We start from the raw sequence: 9,734 nt of genomic DNA on the forward strand, positions 1-9,734 counted from the left end.
TGTCCATCACCTCCCTCCCTCTCTTTCTGTCTGTCTCCTTCTCTTTCTCCGTCTAACTTATCCTCCCCCTCTTTCAATATCCATCTCCTCCCTCCCCCCCCCCTCTTTGCTCACCCATGCCCATCCACCTGTGTAGCCCCTGAAACAGGTGCCGATGCTACCAGTACGCCTATCGTGGAGGACTTCCTACCTGTCAGTAGCTGAAACAGCCATTTCTGTCCATATCTCCACGTGCTTCATGACTGCAAATTTAGCACAAAATGTTTCTTGATGTATAGAACAAAGAATCCTATCTATCGATCGTTATAAGTTTTTGCTCTTTCATTGTTAATTAAATCTTTAAATTCTTTCTGCATAGTACTGAAATGTCGTTTCATAATAAATTTGTAGTACCCACTGATTATGCGACTGCACAAAGGATATTGAGAAATCTCATCCCTTGCTGTAATTCACATTAATTTTTAAAAGCTTGTGATGACGAAGCGCATGAAAAACTGTCAGGGTAATATGGTCAGTAGTGTAGATGGAGGTGATGCGGGGAAACGTCATCAGCCATAAGCAGTAGTGGACTTACAGCAAACTACAGCTATTGTACTCGTTGAATATTCACTAAGAATCATGGAATTAATCTGCTCTAGTGACATCAATTTTCAGTCACAGTTTCAGAAAAGCTGTTTTCGGAATGACAGGCTGGAGCGAATTACGTAATTGGAAAAATTAGAAACGGGAGGCAATATTCTAATCATCACCTAGAATGCAGTAACGACACACATGGTGCTGCACCAAGCAAATTGGACCAAAGATGACTGTAAAGACTTATATAATGTAGAGAGCCAGTTCTTCTTGACATAGTGCAGGTATATAATTTGTGAAGCGCGAAGCATCCATTGTATCAGACTATATATTTGTCCGTCGTTAAACAGGGAAGGGTTCCCTGTAGTGGTTGTAGTTTTATACAGATTCGTAAGTTCCTTTGATATGGCTTTCTTGTGACGTGAGACGTTAGGTGACCGGGTGTATCGAGTGGCCCAAGTTAGCTTTCCATAATACAGACGCATTCTTTTAATACGACAGTGTGACAGTGCACACAATACTCGCGTTGACTGAGGAACATAGGCTGAGCTTTAGAAACTCTTTGCACCCAACAATAAAAAAAAAAGAACTTTAGACTTGGAAGTTACAGGGTCACCAGTGGTCGGTTTTACAATAGATAGTTCAGCCTCTCTCAATCATCGACGGAGATAATTGCAGCTGGGAACGAGGAATGGTTATGATAACTTTTCAGGAGTTGTGTGCACCTGTTTCACGAAGATTAGTACTTTTACGAAATGCTGATACACTATAACCCGGTCCACAGCTCGTGGTCGTGCGGTAGCGTTCTCGCTTCCCACGCACGGGTTCCCGGGTTCGATTCCCGGCGGGGTCAGGGATTTTCTTTGCCTCGTGATGACTGGGTGTTGTGTGATGTCCTTAGGTTAGTTAGGTTTAAGTAGTTCTAAGTTCTAGGGGACTGATGACCACAGATGTTAAGTCCCATAGTGCTCAGGGCCATTTTTTGAGCTATAACCCAGTGTACGTCAAACCGTTGACAAACCCAGTGTACGTCAAACCGTTGACAAAAGTAAGCGAAGGTGAAGGAGGTTCCACAACGCTACTCTACAGCGATTTAGCTGCTGTTTGTTATGAATATTTGTGTTGGTTCGTAAAAAGTGCGTTCCTCATAGCCTTGACAGCTATGTCGGTCCTAAGATTTTCACCGTCTCGTAGGGGTAGTGAATATGTGAAAAAAAATGTCAGTTTGCATCGCGGTTTGGGAACCGAATTAAACTGTAGGTGTCCCTATAATTGGCTGGAAAACTCAGTGCAAAGATCGGAGGAGAGAAATCTTAAAAAATAAGGCAGATAACGTTATAACAGTGAAAACTAAGACGACAAACCACATTTTCAAGAACAGTGTAAGGTAAAAGTCGCCTACGCCGGCAGAACTGGAAAGTAAATTGTTCGTATGTGAAGGGAAGTAAAGGTGCGTAAAATAGTAAATTTAAAATAGAAAAATTGTTCATTCGTTTGTTTAATATTACATAAAAATGACATTGTTAGGTTATGTCGAATAAAATGTCCTAAGTACAGTTGTCTCCTTAAATCTCTATGAAAATCCGAGCTTTCGCCGATACTGACATTTACGTATTCGTCAGAAAAATGGTTCAAATGGCTCTGAGCACTATGGGACTCAACTGCTGAGGTCATTAGTCCCCTAGAACTTAGAACTAGTTAAACCTAACTAACCTAAGGACATCACAAACATCCATGCCCGAGGCAGGATTCGAACCTGCGTCCGCAGCGGTCTTGCGGTTCCAGACTGCAGCGCCTTTAACCGCACGGCCACTTCGGCCGGCATTCGTCACAAAAGTAGTTGACTGTCGAAGAAGTGTGATACATGTTATATGTGGCCGTAGTGGGAACTACTACATCAGTCAAATCTCTGTGATTCCATTGGTGTTTCGTCTGTTGTTTTCCTCACGAAGACAATGATTGGTGATTTCGAAAGCTGGGATTTTCATAGAGAATTAACATGACTAGTGGGCCGATAACATTTTATACAACAAATCATCGCGAAAGTGTTCCTTGAATCGTTTTTGCCCACTTTCAAACCCTTACGAATTTTAAGGTTGTTCTTACTAGGCGGTACATAAACTGTAGCGAGCGACAGTTACTTGCGGTGTCGACAGTTGACAATACAGCCGCTGTTTAAGGTATCGCCTCAAACGCGTTCACGGCTTTACACACACGCGCCCACATTCCGGAACCAAAGTATTTTGTTTTGTTTTCGGAGCAAGCGCGGTCTCGGTCTTTCGCAAGACCTCTCGCCACATTTCATGAGAGCAGCACACAGCAGGCGTCATAACAATAGGAATTATAGGCCCGCCTAGAAAGAACTGCGTTCCGTTCCGTGCTGTGCTGCGGCCCGTAAAGTGTAGCCGGCTATTTGCCCGGCAAACACACACATTCCTTCCGGCGCCGGCGAAACCAGTTGTGTCCAGATCCAAGGGCGCTCAGCCACTGTCAACTGCCCGCAGCTCTCCCTCGCTCCCTCCGTCCCTCTTTCTCCCCACCCTCCCTCTCTCCCTCTTTCTCCCCTCCCTCCCTCTACCACTCTCCCACTCTTCAGCTGGCCCCGCCACAAGAGCAATACACTACGTCGATTGTCAGAGAAACGGCCCGGCTTTTTCACTCCCTTTCCGTTCGCGACAGGTGAGGCTTCTTAACGGCGAAGGGAGCCTTCCAAATTTCCCAGAAGTTCTCCCGCATACCTCGTGGACGTAACAATACGAGAAGAAACGATATTGCGAAGACATCGCTTAATCATAGCCTGTGGACTGCGGTAAAGCTTCTGTGAAGTCTGGAAGCTAGGTGAGGTTGGCAGAAGTAAAGCTATGAGGGCGCTTGAATGGCAGTCGGTTGAGCACTTTCTTGCGAAAGGCAAAGGTCCCAGGTTCGAGTAAACGCTCGGCACGCAGTTTTAATCTGCCAGGAAGTTTCAGCAATCAACCTGTTATCACCATCACCATCCACTTTTGTCAGAAAAACTCTTCTTAGAGTAATTCATGGATGATCGAGTTCTTCCTCAAAGTACTGTGGCTCGTAAATTAACCTATCCCAGTTCATCAATGTCTTAACTACCTAACTATAAACTATTGGACTTGCTGAGCATATTTGTTCCAGTGTGTCAATTATCTATGTCTTTACAGTCTCTGTCAATGTCTCCAGCAATAGGTGACGTAACGTTAGTCACATATATTTTTCACAGACCTTGGTCCACGAAACGGAAATCACCAAGAACGACTACACAATACTTCTGATGTAGTCAGTACTATTCCAACCAATTTGATATCCTATATACCATTTTTTATATTGCAGCATGCATTTGAGAGTGATCTTTCTTGCTCTTGTGCAGTACTGATCTGAGAACACCAATCACGATAGGACTGAACAGTTACTACCTGGCCGGCCAGAGTGGCCGAGCGGTTCTAGGCGCTACAGTCTGGAACCGCGCGACCGCTACGGTCGCTTGTTCGAATCCTGTCTCGGGCATGGATGTGTGTGATGTCCTTAGGTTAGTTAGGTTTAAGTAGTTCAAAGTTCTAGGGGACTGATGACCTCAGAAGTTGAGTCCCATAGTGCTCAGAGCCATTTGAACCATTTTTAGTTACTACCTGCTCGGTACGACTAATCTCAATGTGCTAAAGCTGCTTCTGAGGCCCTTCATCGTTGACGGCATTGCATTGGTCTGACACATCAGTAGGCAGGACTTTATTTCTCCCCAGACATCGTCTCTTGGAGGATGATATCGAATCACGGATTCGCTTACTCGTATTCCTCTCCAAAGCCTTCTTTTCTTTTCCGATGGGCATTACTATTTTCGATTGATGACCATTTCGGCCCGTGACGATGTCCAAAGTACTTAGAATGCCAAATCGCAACAAAATTTCAACATTTAAGCTGAGTGTACTGTATGGTTATAGTCGTTCTGATTGTTCTCGTATTTGTGTACTTGGAGCTATGTACACAAATCAAAAAAAGTTTTACTTTACCTCGGTTCCGAGAGTTCCGGAACCTGTACAGAAAACTGGAATAGAGATCAAGATAACCATAATTAGCGCCCTTTTTATTGTTCATAAAAACCACACATTTCATGTTCTACCACCATACAGCGAGACCTTCAGAGGTGGTGGACCAGATTGTTGTACACAGCAGTACCTCTAATACCCAGTAGCACGTCTTCTTGCATTGATGCATGCCAGTACTAATCGTGGCATACTATCTACAAGTTCATCAAGACACTGTTGGTCCAAATTGTCCCACTCCTCAACGGCGATTCGGCGTAGATCCCTCAGAGTCGTTGGTGGGTCACGTCGTCCATAAACAGACCTTTTCGGTGTATCCCAGGCGTGTTCCATAGGGTTCATGTCTGGAGAACATGCTTGCCACTCTAGACGAGCGATGCCATTATCCTAAATGAAGTCATTCACAAGATGTGCACGATGGTGGCGCGAACTGTCGTCCATGAAGACGAGTGCCTCGCCAATATACTGCCGATATGGTTACACTATCGGTCGGAGGACGGCATTCACGTATCGTACAGGCGTTATGGCGCCTTCCACGACCACCAGTGGCGTACGTCGGCCCCACGTAATCCTCCCCCCCCCCCCCCCAAAAAAAAACAGCAGGGAACCTCCACCTTGCTCGACAGTGTGTCTAAGGCGTTGAGCCTGACCGGGTTGCCTCCAAACATGTCTCCGACGATTGTTTGGTTGAAGGCATATGCAACACTCATCGATGAAGAGAACGTGATGCCAAACCTGAGCGGTCTGTTCTGCATGTTGTTGGACCCATCTGTACCGCGCTGCATGGTGTCGTGGTTGCAAAGATGGACGTCGCCAGTGATTTTCGCATCATGCAGTCTATAGCGCACTGTTTGAGTCGCAACACGACGTCCTGTAGCTGTACAAAAAGCATTATTCAACATGGTGGCGTTGCTGTCGGCGTTGCTCCGAGCAATAATTCGTAAGTAGCGTTCATCCACTACAGTAGTAGCCCAAGCGAAGTATGTCATTGACAGTTCCTGTCTGTCTGTATCTCCTCCATGTCCGAACAACATCGCTTTGGTTCACTCCGAAACGCCTCTACACTTTCCTTGTTGAGAGCCCTTACTGGCACAAAGTAACAATGCGGACGCGATCGAACCGCGGTATTGACCGTCTAGACATGGTTGAACTACATACAACATGAGCCGTGTACCTCCTTCCTGGTGGAATGACTGGAACTGATCGGCTGTCGGGCCCCCTCCGTCTAATAGGCGCTGTTCATGCATGGTTGTTTACATCTTGGGGGGGTTTAGTGACGTCTCTGAACACCCAAAGAGACTGTGTCTGTGATACAATATCCACATCCAACGTCTATCTTTAGGAGTTCTTGGAACTGGGGTGATGCAAAACGTTTTTATGTGTGTATGTTCATGTTAAATGTTTAGTATTGCTAGTCATACCTCAAATGGTGTTGCACCATTAAATAATTTAAGGAAGTGTACAAGGTCATTGTGCCGAAAACCTGTTCATAAAATTTTTTGTGAGGCTGGCGTTAATGTGTGAGAGGCGAAGCAGTATCCAGCGAAGGTCAGTCACACTGCGTGTGGTGGCCAGTGACCACGTATTTATGGCACGCTGTGGTACATTCGTGGAAGGCGAATTCGGAATCAGATTTATATGCCATTTATGTACACAAGAAAGAGAGAGCAGCAACATCAACTCGTGCCATCCACGACGTTCCTTTACTGCGACATTTTGTCGTTATGATACTATAAAAACAAAGCTATAAAAATCACCTGAAAGTGCCTTGCTCGTTCAGATGACCGTGATTTCTGGCTGCAGCTGGGAATGCCAGCATAAGTCAAGTCCGCTGCTACGTGGAGCAGGGTTTGCTCGTTAAGTTATAAGATGCTAGTGGTTTGGAGGAAATTAAGACGTAATAGTTTCCTCGTAATTTAAACTGGACCATAAAATTCCCCAGAAGTCTTACCGAGCTGTAAATTAGCGAGTGGTGACTATCACCAAACTGGTTGGGTCTTCCTAGTCACTGCAGACATCATGAGGAAACTGGGCAGTACTGATCTCAGACCGAATGAGATGATAGAGCGCACACACACACACACACACACACACACACACACACACACACACACACGCGAGAAACTGCGCATAGCCAAACTACGAGATGTATTTTCACCTGATTAGAAACGTTAAGTTCATCAGCACACGCGGTACAATTCTCGGCACTGTCGCTGGTTGATATATGCTGCTAAACAACACTAAAACAGCCAGTACACCAGTACCAACAATAACCGCCCTGTATCAGTGTAACTACTCTGGGAACCTTTACAATTCCAAGATCCGACGTTTACACTGAAAAAACTCCGTTAAACCTTGCAAGTTATGCAGATACTTCCACAAGGAGAAAGCAGTTCTTTTCAGCATTCAGTCAGTGACCAGAATGAGATTTTCACCCTGCAGCGGAGTGTGCGCTGATATGAAACTTCCTGGCAGATTAAAACTGTGTGCCGGACCGAGACTCGAACTCGGAACTCGGAACCTTTGCCAAAGGTCCCAAGTTCGAGTCTCGGTTCGGCACACAGTTTTAATCTGCCAGGAAGTTTCATTCAGTCAATGTGTTTGGAATTTTTTAGGACTTCAAGTTAAGGTTACATTTAAAAATTTCGGGATTAGTTTAAAACTAATTTATTATTTTGATGGAGTAGAGATGATATATCAGTTGGCAATGGTTGATGACATCTCATTAGGCATAATCATACTATCAAATCAGTTTGCTGGTGTGCATGCAGCTTACTGAATGACTGAAAGATTGTTTGATATCTTCTACAGTTACTCCATCACATCCACAGTAAAGATTATCTCGAACGTGTATTCGCCGAAGATGAACGGGGAACGGGCGGTCTGTGATTAAATCTCATTTGAGTTATTTTGTACAGTCATTGTCACTGTAGAGTCTTGTAACATGGGAAGCAGGGAGAGGATGTTGTTTGGTGGCTGGTATGCGCTTTCTACAACACAGCTGCACTTTATTAACAAGGTTCTTTATTTACCAGAACAGAAAGCTACTTACATTTAAACTAGTCCATGTGTTGTGGTACGAGTTCTTCCGTAATAGTCCACGTTAGCCTCACTGCTGGTGAAGTACAAGTCTCACTACAAATACTATTCTATTTTGGTCAGTGACGTGAACTGACAGACGCCATCTAGAATAGTGACTGAGCCAGAGACTGCGACTGTAAAAGACTGTCTGTGACTGACTGGGCCCCCACGCTGCGTGGTTTCTTCACGAAGATTCGAGTGTGGTGGAGTTCTCAACATATGCATGTTTTGCCTCCCATTCAATTTTGGCTGTGTGTCTTCTGGTGGTGATTGGCTTCATGTTTATTCCACTTGTTTCTCTTCTTCAATCACAGCCTATGCTGCAAGGAGCTGGGGCCAGCGTGTGTTGGCATTACGCTGGATCTTCTGCCCCAGTGAACGTATGTGTCGGTTCTCGGACTGCCGCGCCTTTTCATAGAAGCGGTGGGTAACCGTGCGGATATGGTCCTTAACTTTGCGGACCTCAGCGAGGTCGTGCAGTGGTCCAGATGGGAAGTCCCTCTGTAAGTGCAGCGCGAGGCGCAGAGCCCTGTTCTGCAGTGATTGGAGTTTCTTCAGATGTTGGTCTGCTGCGTTCCCCCAGACGACAGCCGCATAATCGAAGACAGGGCGGATTAGCGCCCTGTACAGCGTGATGCCTAGTCGCGGAGGGAGGGTCGACGTCGGGTTGAGCAGGAGGGCCCTCACGGTCCGCGGCGGCGATCTAAATACTGGCGGTCGAGGTGGCGTTGTCGGCGCGTTGCTTGCGAGTCTGTCTTTGGCCTCTCTCCTGATATGTGCGCTTGCTTCAGTGCCTATTATCGATCTTCTTACAACCTCTTTGCCGACTGGTGAACTGGCGACAGCTTACGTCAGCACAACGTATGGAAAATACAAACTTTTTATTTGTCGTAATTGTATGCAGCCAGGCCTTCGAGAGATTGTTTGGCTGTATTTGTTTATAATATTTCCATTTACTGCGTATCGGTGATTGATATTCGTCTTGCCATTCTATGTAATGTAATCTCCAGGACCGATGACTTTGTTAATACGTTTTTCAATATTCCGTTTTGAGCGACAGTCTTCGCTAATTCATCGTTTGTTTCATTATACTTAATACTAGCGTTATATCTAGTAATAAGCTTCTACAATGCGTTAAAATAAAAAAAATTAACTGTGAGGTTCTGGAAGGACTATAAAGATGTAAGCATAGCTGTGGCTTCTGCAGAAAAACTGTACATCGTAGTGTGAAGCTAAATCAATTCCTTACAACATGTGCTTGGACTTGAGAATGCACAACATACTCCATCATTAATTGTGGTTTTGGAGTCTTCACTATATATCCCCAAATACTGCCGTAAATTATCAGCAAAGCAGATTTTTACTAATCGCTCTGTTCTGGCGAATGTTTTTGTTGCAAAGTAGGAAACGTCGGCTTCTGAAGTTATTACAATGTAACACTAAACTAAGCTATACTCTGCACGAACAGGCTATGAAGGCCCAACGGTACCGACCGGCCGCCGTGTCATCCTCAGCCCACAGGCGTCACTGGATGCGGATACGGATGGGCTTGTGGTCAGCTCTCCTGGCGGCGTGTCATTTTACGAGACCGGAGCTGCTACTTCTCAATCAAGTAGCTCCTCAGCTTGTCTCACAAGGGCTGAGTGCACCCCGCTTGCCAGCAGCCCTCGGCAGACCAGATGGTCCCCCATCCAAATGCTAGCCTAGCCCGACAGTGCTTAACTTCGTTGATCTGACGGGAACCGGTGTTACCACTGCGGCAAGGCCGTTGGATATTTCATTGTAACGGTAATAGCAATTATGATATGTTCGCGCTCTTAGAATATTGTGTAAAATGTCTTTTAAATCCGTGAAACTTGTACGTAATTCTGGTTTACGGGCAGTTTTTGCTCTCCGCCTTTTCACTTGTCCGTAAGACAAGAAGTGAGGTATTAGCGGCTGGTCAGTTGATGAAACAGGATAGCAGTTCAAAGCAGCGCGGGTTATGAGTCGCGCCACAATCAAACCGCTCTCTTTTCCCACTTAAAC

At 45.4% G+C, this 9,734-nt stretch overlaps 1 pseudogene; it reads right to left on the reverse strand.

Annotated features, from left to right (window-relative positions):
* Window positions 1-9,361: 9,361 nt before the first annotated feature.
* On the reverse strand, window positions 9,362-9,479 carry LOC126482976 (5S ribosomal RNA; annotated as a pseudogene).
* Window positions 9,480-9,734: the final 255 nt, after the last annotated feature.

Source organism: Schistocerca serialis, chromosome 5 (genome assembly GCF_023864345.2).
Source record: "Schistocerca serialis cubense isolate TAMUIC-IGC-003099 chromosome 5, iqSchSeri2.2, whole genome shotgun sequence".
Lineage (NCBI taxonomy): Eukaryota > Metazoa > Arthropoda > Insecta > Orthoptera > Acrididae > Schistocerca > Schistocerca serialis.